The sequence below is a fragment of the Corapipo altera genome, unplaced genomic scaffold (genome assembly GCF_003945725.1).
Source record: "Corapipo altera isolate COAL_440 unplaced genomic scaffold, ASM394572v1 0, whole genome shotgun sequence".
Classification (NCBI taxonomy): domain Eukaryota; kingdom Metazoa; phylum Chordata; class Aves; order Passeriformes; family Pipridae; genus Corapipo; species Corapipo altera.
This window is the reverse complement of record NW_020884872.1, coordinates 7,119,182-7,131,114: the sequence shown is the minus strand read 5'-3', so window position 1 is coordinate 7,131,114 and position 11,933 is coordinate 7,119,182. Positions and strand designations below refer to the sequence as shown.

The 11,933-nt window shown below is 44.8% G+C and overlaps 1 protein-coding gene across 5 annotated transcripts in view; it reads left to right on the top strand.

Annotated features, from left to right (window-relative positions):
• The first annotated feature begins 1,268 nt into the window (after positions 1-1,268).
• The window catches only part of USP9X (ubiquitin specific peptidase 9 X-linked), a 101,259-nt gene continuing 90,594 nt past the window's right edge, over positions 1,269-11,933 (top strand). For all 5 annotated transcript variants that reach the window (XM_027636129.1, XM_027636122.1, XM_027636113.1 and 2 more), the window contains exon 1: positions 1,269-1,582. The gene's annotated coding sequence lies outside the window, so the exon portion shown is untranslated. The remainder of the gene's footprint in view (positions 1,583-11,933) is intronic.

Below are 11,933 nucleotides of genomic sequence, written 5' to 3'. Positions count from 1 at the left end.
TCCAACCCGTGGAGTCTAAATTCCTCCTGTGTTTTCAGCTGGATGCTGCATCTTTCACTTCCTACTCTGACATTCTTGAATGATGTTGTTAAATTGAGATTTTAACCTTGGAATATGGACCAACAAAACATTAAGCACTAGTTCAGGTGCTGTTCAAGAGCGAGCTCTCCATATCTGCCAAACTTCTGTCCTTCCACAAGGCGTCCTTCCCAATTTTTTCTCCAGGTTTTAAATCCAGGTTTTAAGTCTCCACAGCTGCATCTACACAGGTTGGGGTTCTACTGACCTCGTACTCTAGTCATAAATGAACACATAAAATGAAAACGTATCACATAAAAGAAAAAAGCATCACAGAATATTCTGAGGCGGAAGGGACCCATAGCATCATCGAGTCCAACTCCTGCCCTCGCACAAGACCATCCCCAAGAGCCACACCATGTGCCCAAGAGCGTTCGTTGTCCAAACGCTCCCGGAGCTCGGTGCCGTGACCACTTCCCTGGGGAGCTTGTGAAGACGAACAAAAGATCCATTTCGCTTTTCAAAAAAGCAAAGCCGGTGTCCCCTAACGGGGATGACTCTTCTGCGGGAGGCGAGGGATGGAGTCACCTCCGCGGCAGCCCCGGGGTCCCGCAGCCTCCGTCCCGGTCCCATCCCGAATCCCGGTGGGAGAGGCGAGAGGCGACCGCGCTGACGTCACCGTCACCGCCCTGACGTCATCATCCGGGCCCCCGCGCGCGCCCGCCGCCGAGGGCCCACAATGGGGAGCGCGCGCGCGCTCGCGCGCGCCCAACCGACGCGAAACGGGCCCGGCGCGCGCGCGTCGCTGCCTCTCTGTGCGTGTGAGAGGGAGAGAGAGTCCCGTCCCACCGCCCTCACCCAGTCCCGCACCGCCCTCCCCGCACAGGCACACACGGAGCGGGCTCCGGCCGTGAGCGGCAGCCCCGGAGGACACACGCGGGTGGCGGAGCCGCTGCCGCCGCGGTGGGCCGGGTGCGGGAGGCGCTGCCGGCGCCGCCATCTTGCCCACGGGGCCCCCGCCAGACGCGGCTGCGCTGCCGCCGCGAGCGCGAGGAGCCGCCGCTGCCTCCCTCCCTCCGTGTCCGCTCCCTCCCCCGGCCCGCCGAGCCCTCAGCGCGGAGCTCCCGCTCCCCCGGCCCGGCCCCGCCGCCCCCGCCCGGGTGAGCTCCGCGTCCGCCCACCCCCCCCGCGTGCGCCCGGTGCCCGGACGGGGCGGAGCGGAGCGCGCAGGCCCCGGCCCAGCCCCAGCCCGAGCACAGGCAGGGCCGCCGCCGCCGCCGCCGCCGGGCAGCAGCTGGTGACGCAGGAAAAACGCCCCGGAGAGAGAGAGCGGAGCGCCCAGGGCCGGCACCCGGAGCGCGGGCAGCGGCGGCCGATTCGCCCCTTCCCGCTTCGCGCCGCAGCGCACCCGGAGTGGGGGAACCGGGGCAGCGCGGAGCCGCCCCCTCAGAGCCGCGGCCTGGCATGAGCCCGTGCCCCGCCGGCCGCCGGGCATGAGGCAGCGCCCAGGAGGGCTCCGGGCCGCCGCTACAGCCGCCGCGGGACGAGGGGAAGCGGTGCGAGGGTGAGTGCGGAGCGCGGTGCCCGGGCGGGGCCGGTCGGTGTTGGCGCTCCCCGGGGACGGGGCTCCGCGGGCCGGGGCGCGGCGGGAGGGGCAGGACGGGGCTGCCGAGGCCCCGCGGGGGTGCGGGGCGGCGGCGGCGCCTCCCTCGCAGCCCCGGCGGGTCGGCCCCGCACCGCCGTGTTTTGGAGGGCGAGGGAAAATGGCTGACGGCTCCTCATCGCCCGAGGCCGGCGGGGGGGAGCCCAGAGCCCTCGAGGGGCTCTGCCCGGCCCGCCGGGGCCCCTCTGGCCGTGCCACCCCCCCCGGCGGGGAGGAGGGCCCGGCGCGTCCCCGCAGCGCTGCACCGGCATCGCCTCGCCGGGTTCTCGCTTCCCTTCGCCCCGAACGCCATTACTGAGGTGGAGTGATTGGGGCCGCGTAGGCCCGGGCGACGCCTGGAAATCAGGCCCTGCCGAGGCGCTTTCCCGGCGGTCTCAATGAAAACCACCAGCAAGCAGCTCGCTCACGCCCGCTGTAAACACTGCGAACACGTAGGCCACTCCTCTGGCCTCGGCTTCCAGCGGCCCTGCTGCCGTGCACGAAGAAAGCGTTCGTGGCTTTTTCATCTGATCCCTCCGGTCCGCCGTGCCGCTTCTCCCCGGAGCCGTGTCTTAGGGCTTGTCTGTAGCGATTTATTCCAGGCACTACAGCCCTCTCCCCAAGGTGTGCGCAGGGGTAGTTGCGTGTGGTTCGGCCGCGGAGATTCCCTGTTATTGTCCTCGAGAAAACAGGATTTCACCACTTGTTTGGGTTGTTGAGGTTTTTGTGTGTTGGTTATCGCTGTGTTAACTAACATGTGCCGTTCCACAGCTTTGTTTGTATACAGAGGGAATAGCCTTTGAAAATTATCTGTTTTGTTTTTAAGTGATTTTGTTGTCTTAGGAGCATCCAAAAATCTTGAGCTGGTTTTTAAGGTGCCATATTTCATTTTCAGGTTGCTCCCTCAGAAGTCAAGTGTTTTGAAGATTCACAGTAACACACATCTGTACAGGGAGAAAAAAAAAATCTTGCAGAAAAGAATTGTTCTAATTAAGTGCTCGAAGGACTCCCAGGCTCACTGCAGACATATTGTGTCTGTCTCAGCTGTCTTCGTGGTATCTGTACAACTCGGTTTATATTCACAGTTCTGTAGCTGTGTTCGGGTCACTGGGTGTTTGTATCAGTCCAAAGACCCTCTGAAGTCGCAGGCTCAGAGCCAACATAAGGCCCACTTTTGCTGACCTACTTGCAGAACTGGGGCCTGTATTTTTGTAAAAAGTTGTTGGATATAGATATTATTTTGCATTCTTGAGTATACCAGTGGCAACATTTGCTGTGATAGACGGGACTGGGTAACTTGTGCTTTTCAGCAGCTCCTCAAGTGCCTGACAAATAAGTGGTAAGATCTTTATGTTTAGGAAGGGACTATTGGTTGGTGTTTGAGGGATTGACCTTTATTGATTATGGAATTGGAGCGATGTCCCTAGTAAGAAAGATTTAGGAGTAACTAAAATCTGTAGGCAGCTGACTTAATTCTTGATATTACAAGGTTTTTCTTAGAGAAATTGTCAGGCCTCCCCATCATAAATGTTGCTGATCTAGTAACCTTTTTATTTCAGCAAAACCCAAGTCATATGTGAGGGAGTTGGGGTTTTATTGTTTGTTTGTGTGCTTGGACTTTTTTGTTTTGTTTTTTAAAATAATGCTTTTGATTCTTGGAGGTGAAGTAATGTTTATTCTTTGAGCTGACAAGCTACAGTAGCCAATACCAAGAATTTCAGGGAGGCGTATGAAATTCCTATATTGATTATTCTGTTTCAATACTCTGGACAACGGTGATGATTAATGGTAGCTGTGAACAAAAACATAAACATAATCATAAAGCTGCAGTGGAAGAAACTCAAGTTTATGGGGAGGTGGGCAGGGGGCAATTAACAAGAAATAAATGTAAGATTATATCATAGTAACTTTTCCCTCTCCAATATACCTTGTGCTTTTCTTTTGTGTAGTTTGTGTTAATGGTATTCTTTAGGGTATCCTCTCTCTTAATCTTTCCTGGCTGCTGTTTCAAATTCTTGCAGAATTTGCCCTTTGGCAATGCTTAGGCCCATGGAGCTGACAGGAAGACTACATCTGGAGGCTGTAATCAATAAGGATAGTGGTAGCAAAGCTATTTTTCTGTCTCTGTGGAACACTGTCACCCTTACATAAACGTTTTCTTCCCCACATTGTGGTGCATTTGTACTCAGAGATAGACCAGTGCAACTGCTCTCTGTTCTAAATGCACACTTTTAGGTTTATGCTTTTTACTAATATTCTGGAATTCTTAGAAGAGAGACTCAGAGTAAACTAAAATAGTGCATTACTGTCTATTTTGCAAAATTAAATAGACTTCTGAGAAAATAAAGGTGTCTGTAATAACCTTAGTTCTAAGACATCTTACACTTGAAATTGCAGTTAGTTTAGGACTTTCCAATATGAGTGCAACCTCGGGTAAAATTGGATAGGAATTCAGTTATTTATCAGTTTGAACAAAATGCTTTTAAATGGCTTTGAAGTTTTGTCTCTGTCAGGTGTGTACTGAAAATATATGGAAAGTTTTTCTGGCCTTCTGGTTTAGACAAGTTCAGAACTTATTTCAGGTATTTGAATGGAAAGTACTTTTGTGTTAGGCAGTACTCCGAGTGTAGGTGTCTGTATAAAAATATATGGATACATATTTTTACATGCACACTTTTTTTTCTTTTTTAATTTAGAAATACTGGTTTATGTTCTAAGAGACCTAAAAGCTGTTGGTACATTTTGGAAACATCCTGATCAGGATAGCCTCCTCTGTGAAGTGAATGAGTCAAAGGGGTCCCTTACTGTTTTTAACTTATAACAGGATTTTAAACAAGCCACATCCCACAAAGCATCTGAAACTATTGTGCTTACTTTAGTTCTTTCTCTTGTAATCACAAGCAGTTGTTTAATCCAACTGGTAGCCTTGCTTATCCAGTAGTTGCAGAGACCAATGTGTCTGAAGATGTAAGAAACTTTGCTGGATTTTTTGCTCATTTGAAAAGTTGTCCATGTGAAAGCTTTTGTGTCCTTTAGACAGTTGTTTCCCGGATGTTTTGCATTAATATTAATCTGAACACGTAGACACGTTTCTCTTGTATCTTAAGTTTTTCCTACAACATGGACCTGTCTTCTCTCCCACCTCTGTGTACCTGCATCCAGTTTTATTACCTGTATCACACCTGTTTAAAATCAGAGTTCATAATTTAAAGCTGTGCTGGAGGGTATGTTTTGGGAACACAGCTTGGCAAAGTCTGTCTTTCGCTGTAGTCCTTGTCTTTTGCAAAGCTGGCAATGTTGTGTGCTGTTCCTGTGAACTTGTCTTATATCACACATAATGTTTGTGGTGTATAAATACAGAGTTCCTTTTCTTTTTTGCCACAGCTGAGCATTGTTATACTATTCCATAGCAGAGGTGAGGGGTGGAAAGAAGGTCTTTCATAAGCATTTGTTTGCATGCAGTGGAACTTGAATTTTTGTACCTGTGAAGTTTGAGCTACTTTAGATTCAGATGTTAGAGAAATGCAGTGACATTTTCATGTATTAAATCTGGTTTTTGTTTTCTTACTAGTGTAAGGACATCTTAAAATTCTCACACTGTTATTACAAAACTGTAATTCATTGTGAGTTATCTTTTTAGAACAGTTACATTGTGTTGCCTGTCTCTGTTGTGCTTCAGGCTAGAACGTGACTTGAGGACATGGTTAACAGAGGTTCCCTCTGCACTTCGGGACAGAACTGTGTTTTGACTTGGATATTCTTGTTTAGAGTCTTGAATAGACAGTGGCAGAAAACTGTTCTGTCACGACTTTGCACCCTCAAAATGTCAACTGCTGCCTTTCTGAAACAGTACAGTATCCACTTGAGCCCACTGGTGCTTAGAGTATGTTCTGTAGATCTGATTTGGTAAAGTACTTTAAAATGGAGTGTTGGTAATGTTAACAGGAGAGCTGTTAATGACTGTCCCCACCAGAGAGGAGAGGGAAAATAAGGTGTTAAAGTGGCGGGTTGTGACTTGGGATAAAATCCTTTTGCATTTTCTGTTGTGGATTTTCTGATATTTGCATTGTTTTACAAGAAGCCAGTAGCTGCTCATTTTATTTGAGAGGTGAATTCAGTCTGCTTGTCATCAAAACTTTTTTGGTTGCCAGCTGTTGACGTGTTTTCAAATAAAAATCATAATGCTGGGAATGAAAACCATTTGGATGCAGGTGTGCTCCCAGGCTTCCTTTCTAAAGGAACATTGTTGATGTATAGTTTTCTTAAAGTATTAGTTATTATGAACTGTGAGAATGATTACTTGCTTTTGGTTAACTCTGTGTTAGTGTGTCTCTGAAGAGATCCATGGGATGTAGATTTAAGATCTAGTTGTATTTTGAATGCTAGTATTTTCAGCCTTTTTTTTTCATAAAGTTAAATTGAAGACTGCTTTAGAAGTAATGGATAACTATCAGGAATGTTACTGTGGGAAGGTTTTATTTGTAGCATCCTTGATCTGCTTGCAAAACCACTATGTAACCCTGTCTGGTGATTTAGTTTTCCTTACACGTGTAACTGCCAACAGAAAAATGTGATTTTCATGCACATAGATCTTTTCATGGACGTCTCAGCAAATCCTGCTGTGTGGTAGTTAGCATTTAGCTGTGGATTTACTCAGAAGAGGGGAATTCCACATTGCATCATTCCTCAGGGATGTACATCTGTGCTTTTTTCCCCCAAATTCTGTTCTTAAGCTGAGATTCAAGACTGTGTTGAAGGCAAGACACAAACATGCGACTCTTCGTAGTTTCCTCATATCCTCTTCTTTCTGCTGTAAATTGCAAAAGGCTTCCCCAATACTTTTTTAGCAAAAGTGTTCAAATGAGTGCTTCAGAATAATGAAAAGTACTTTGAGGGGAATTTCAGGGCTATCTTTTCATTAAGCTTTCATGTAAAATACCCAAAGCTCAAGTAATAGAAAATTGTTCCTAGAAGAGCCTTTAAGACAAGCAGCACTTTTTCTAACAGCTGAATGGCAACATGGAATGACAGCAAAATGCATGTTGTGAATTCCATGGGCTTCAGTCCTTAAGTCACTTAATTGGTGCTTAACCTGCTTCAGCAGGACTAGTTGTGGGAAGAGGAAAACGTTTGTTTTGTGTTATGGTGGTCTTAGCTGTAGAGATATGAAAGGGTGAAAGGAGGAAAAAAGATTATTATAAATGTGTCCAGTAAGAAAAAACCAGTGATTGTGTCAGGTGTGATCCCTCTGTTACCAGGGAGGCTTTTCCGTTGCAGGGGAGTGTCCTTGCTGGCACAGTGGTGTGGGATAGTGGGAACAGGCCTGCCTTTGGCTGTGGGTGCAACTTCAGCTTTCTTGTCCAGAAATAAAAATCGACAGTGAGGGGAAGAGAAGTCTCTTACTTTTCTAATGTAAGATGAGAGTGAACGTTGTTGTCAAAACATACTTGGCATCTCGGTAAATGAGCACTGAATCTTTTGGTGTTTATTTTTGTCTGCTGTCTTAGCAATAAAGAGCTTCATTGTGGTTTTGAGTAAGTTTTCACGGACAAATTAATGAATTTTAAAGTCAAATAGGAAGGGTGTCTCTGCTTAGCTTAATTTTGATGAACTAAAACCTTAATTTATAGTTTATATTTTATATTAGACTTTGTAGATTTCTGATTTAGAAATAGAATGTTAATTGTTCAGTGATTTCCAATATTTCCTTTTAATGTGTTTTCCTGAATTATTGACCTGTGAGGATTTTTTTTATTTTATTTTTTTATTTTTTTTTAAAATTGTGACACAAATCCTCTGGAGCTTGAAGATGAAACTCTAGTGGCTTGTTCTACAGTTTCAGTCTCGAGTTTTGAACAGGCCTGCATATGTCTTGACCTGTCTTTCAGACAGTGTTTTATTAATCACAGTGGGACCTTAAAATCCCAGGTGCTTTTCCCTGAATGCTTCTGATTGTGTATGTGCAGACACACGTGGGCACACACTCATGCAAGGGGCCTTTTTCTAGGATGATGTACTGACTTTTCCCTAGGTGAGGTGTAATGTCAGATTTCTTAAGGGCTTTATAGCTGTGGTGGGGTGTCTTCATGGTAGTTCTGGTAATTAGGCAGGAACACAACCTCCAGATTGCCTGAAAATTCTTACTGTTCATATTCTTGTAGCAGTTCAGCCAGATTGCTGTGTTTGACAGTTTGTTATGTGTCTAGTGAAGATGTAATTTGAAACATGAATTTCCCTTGTGGCATTTTTTCCCTTCCATTTCCAGGACTGGAAAAACAAAGTGGGTTTTTTTTTTTTGGTTTTTTTTTTTTTTTTTTTTTTTTGTTTTGTTTTTGAAGATGGCAATGGGTGCAGCAAGGTGAACTCAGTGGCAGTGAAACCTTGCTGTGAGCTGATGTGTCTTCAGCCATGGAAAACCCCCAGTGTGATCAGTACCAGCCTCTGGTCAGCAGGTGTATGACTGAAGTTTTTCCCTTACCTGCACCTTTCTGGGATTTTTGACCACATGAAAGAGGGTTTGGTAATGCCATCCTGTCATGAATTTTCCTTTTAGTTCATATCACTCTGCTGATAATGGTATGAATATTTAGGACCAGCAGCAACTTGGATATGTTGCCTGGAGGTGGCTGGAGGAGGGCAATGGTTGGTTTAGTTTTTGTTGTTGGCAAGTAGTAGCCAAAATAAGAGTTTGATTTGGAGACTCAAGTGGGCTGTGTTGATTGATCCTTAGACAGTACTTCAGAAGATCATCTTTCTCTAAAGTTGAAGTGGTACTTGATACTTATGTACTGTATGTTTATATGTTTTATATTTACTTAGGATTGAGTATCACACTGGAAGTTGAGATGTTGTGCAAGTTATGTGTGTTACACAGCCCCAGCAGCAAGTAAGAGTGAGAGCAGAGGATCAGAATCTCTCCTGCTTCATGCTTTTAAGTATGTGCTTACACTGTGCTACACCTGAAGTACAGTTTGAGGGTTTTGCACTGTTGAGGAGCCCCTGCGGTTCTTTGTGGGTGTGAAAAGGTGATAAATACTGGTAGGTCACGTGAAATGGAGACCAACCCTTTAGTTTTACTTTCGATTAGTCTAACAGCAAAATTTTGCTTTAAATGAGAGTTTATATGATGTATGTCATTTAAGTTCTAGATGGCAGTTGTCCACTAGAATTCTCTGTTCCATATCCTTGACATAATCAGTTTCTCTGATATATTTGATGAATTTAAGTTCTTTTCTCAGAACTTGGTGCCTTAAATGGGAATAGGGGGGAGGGGAAGAAAAGCCTGAACCACCGTGTTAACGTTTAAGTAGTTAAGTCACAGTTGTTTTTCTGTGAAGATGTTAGTCTGGGGGTACATTTCTATAGGTATAAAAAACTTTGCTTCTTATACAGGCTCTGGAAATGTTTGTTTTCTCTTAAGATACTTTTGTTATTTTTGTGATATTTTCTCTTAATAAGGGTTTTTTTGTTTGTTTGCTTAAATTTTTGTAGTTTGCTCATACTTGCCTGGTTGGGCTGATGTTTGTAATCTGCCTTAAAGGAGACTTGCCTTGTCTCTCCTATTTCTGGGTAGCTAGTGTTGTGTTTCACCGGAATTGGTAAGGTTAGGTGTGTACCTTGGAGAGATTTTCTTGCTGTGAAGAAAGTGTCCTCTTGACAGACAACAACTTATCACTGGGTGTGTGTAATGGGTTGGGTGTTTTCCTTTGCTCTGCTCAGTTTTTAAATGTGAGGTTGATGTTGAAGGTACCTTATTCTTGCAAGGTTTCTTGATAAATGCAACTGAAAAGTTTGGGCTTTCCCAGCTAAAGTACATATCTTTTCATCAGGACACGGGGGTTGTAGTATTTTAGAGGGGATTCTTCAGCAGAACTAGGTGCTTGTTTTTTAAAATGCTTCTGTTACTCATTTTTGAGTCAAATTATCAGATGGCTCAGTTAAGTTACTTTTAAGTTGTGTGTAGTGAAAAACAAATGAGGCAAAGAGCCTTGGAAAAAAATCAGCAAGTCATGGTCTATATAAACACTTTACCATTTATGGGGGAGAGTGATGGATCCTGTGATCCAACCTGGCCTTGAACACTTCCAGTGATAGGGTGTCCACAACTTCTTGGGCAACTTGTCCAGTGCTTCACCACCCTCCAGTGAAGATTTTCTTCTTAATATGCAACCTAAACCTACTCTCTTTCAGTTTAAAGCCATTCCCCCTTGTCCTGTCACTACATGTCTTTGTCAAAAGTCCCCCTTCCTGTAGTCCCCTTTAGGTACTGAAAGATGCTCTAAAGGTCTCCCCTGAACCTTCTCTTCTCCAGGCTGAACAACCCCAGCTCTCTCAGTCTTTCTTCACAGGAGAGGTGCTCCAGCCCTTGAATCATGTTCATGGCCTTCTCCAGACCCACTTCAACCTGTCCTTATGTTGGAGGCCCCAGAGCTGGGTGCAGCACTTCCAGGTGAGGTCTCAGGAGAACAGAGGCAGAATCACCTCCCCTGACCTATATCTTTTGATGCAGCCCAGGACACACTGGGCTTTCTGGACAGTGAGTGCACATTGCTGGGTTATGTCCAGCATCTCATCCTCCAGCAACCCCAAATCCTTCTCCTCAGGGCTGCTCTCAATCCATTTTCCATCCAGCCTGTATTTATGCTTGGGATTGCTCCGACCCACATGCAGCTCCTTGCATTTGGTGCTGTTGAACTCCAGGTTCCTCTAAGTTCACATCAAAGTTGAAAATGGGGAAATAGGAGAATGAAACTTATTATTAAACCAGTGTTTCCCTGGCCCTTCCCACCCTCCCAGATTATGAACTCTTCCTTCTATCGGATCCTTGGCTTATTCAGTCTGGAAGATGGAATTGAATTGTCATAAAGTCATAGAATGTGCTGAGTTGGAAAGGACCCATCAGGATCATCGAGCCCAACTCCTGGCCCTGTCGTTCAGTATTTTATCTTTGGAATTCTTTCTGTAAATGCATGTGTTACATCACTCTAAATCCTGCACTGAGTAGAATTATATTCCTCTGTTAATAAACTGGATAGGTTCTTTAGGTTCCTCTAATTCTCATCCTGTACATTACCCAAACATTAATCAAAAGGCTTGTGTTGTCTTTTATTGAGAAAGAACTGAGGTGCAGAGGCTGAAAACTTCAACAGTACCTCTTGTCATAGCTTTTCAGTGGATTTTTGTTGGATGTTCAGGTGTTACAGACACAGTTTTACTGGCTTAGGTTGCTGTTGTGCTCCCTCACTCTTCCTCGGTTTTGTCTTTGTCTCGGTACCCAGAAGAATGAGAGGAGGATGAAAAGGTTAATCTGAAAAGAACCCTGTAGTTTCTCCAGCAACGTATATGAACAAGACACAGACAAAATTAACTTCTTGGGAGTTCTATATTACTGCCTTATAACCCAGAGATTTCCCTTTGACTTCTGCAGTTCTGTTTCTTTCCTTATAAAACATTATTTAACTTGTGTGCCGTATAAGGAATGGACAATTTTTCGTCCTGGTGCCTCAGTTGATTACTGTTTACCCAGGGGACTTGGTTTGATGGAAATGAAATTACAGTGGAAACCAGATTACTCTGAAAATTCCAATTAGGTAGGAGAAAAATGACAAATTGAGCCTTTGACAAATGCAGAGAGCATGTTCTGTCTGTCTGTCATGCAGACATAAAATTTTGTTAAATGAAAACTTCTTTTGTGAAAGAGTCATGATGTTGGCTGTCACAGTGGGTACAGCTGTTGTACTCAGCTACTCATTTTCTGTCATCTCTAGTTCCATTTTTTTACCTGAATTTCCAGGTAATGTTTGAATTGTACAAATTGTACAGTTTTGTTTACAGTTTCATAACTGGCCTTTTTTTTTGTTGGGGAAGTAAAATCTTTGTCACCTTCTGTGTTTTATGTCTTCTGTATTACCTGTTGTAGCTCTGCCACGCTAATTTGTGTGCTTGTAGCCAGATTATTCAAAGTATTATTGCTAAATTAATTTTCCTGACTCATTGTCATCTCCTGAGTATTCCACTGGCTTTATCATAATTTCCAGGACAAAGAGAGTTTGTTGCCTTTGCCTTCTTAGACTTCTTGAACTTGACCTTATTTGCTGTGGCTGCTTAATATTTCTTTCATGACTGAACTTGTGCTGTTCATGAACTGACATTCCTGGTATTTATCATACACTAAACAGCTTTCTCTGTGTACATTTCCCTGTGATACCCATTATATTTGAGAAAAACGTTGGTCTTTATGACTCTTCTGTGTTGTCAAGACTCACCTGTGCAA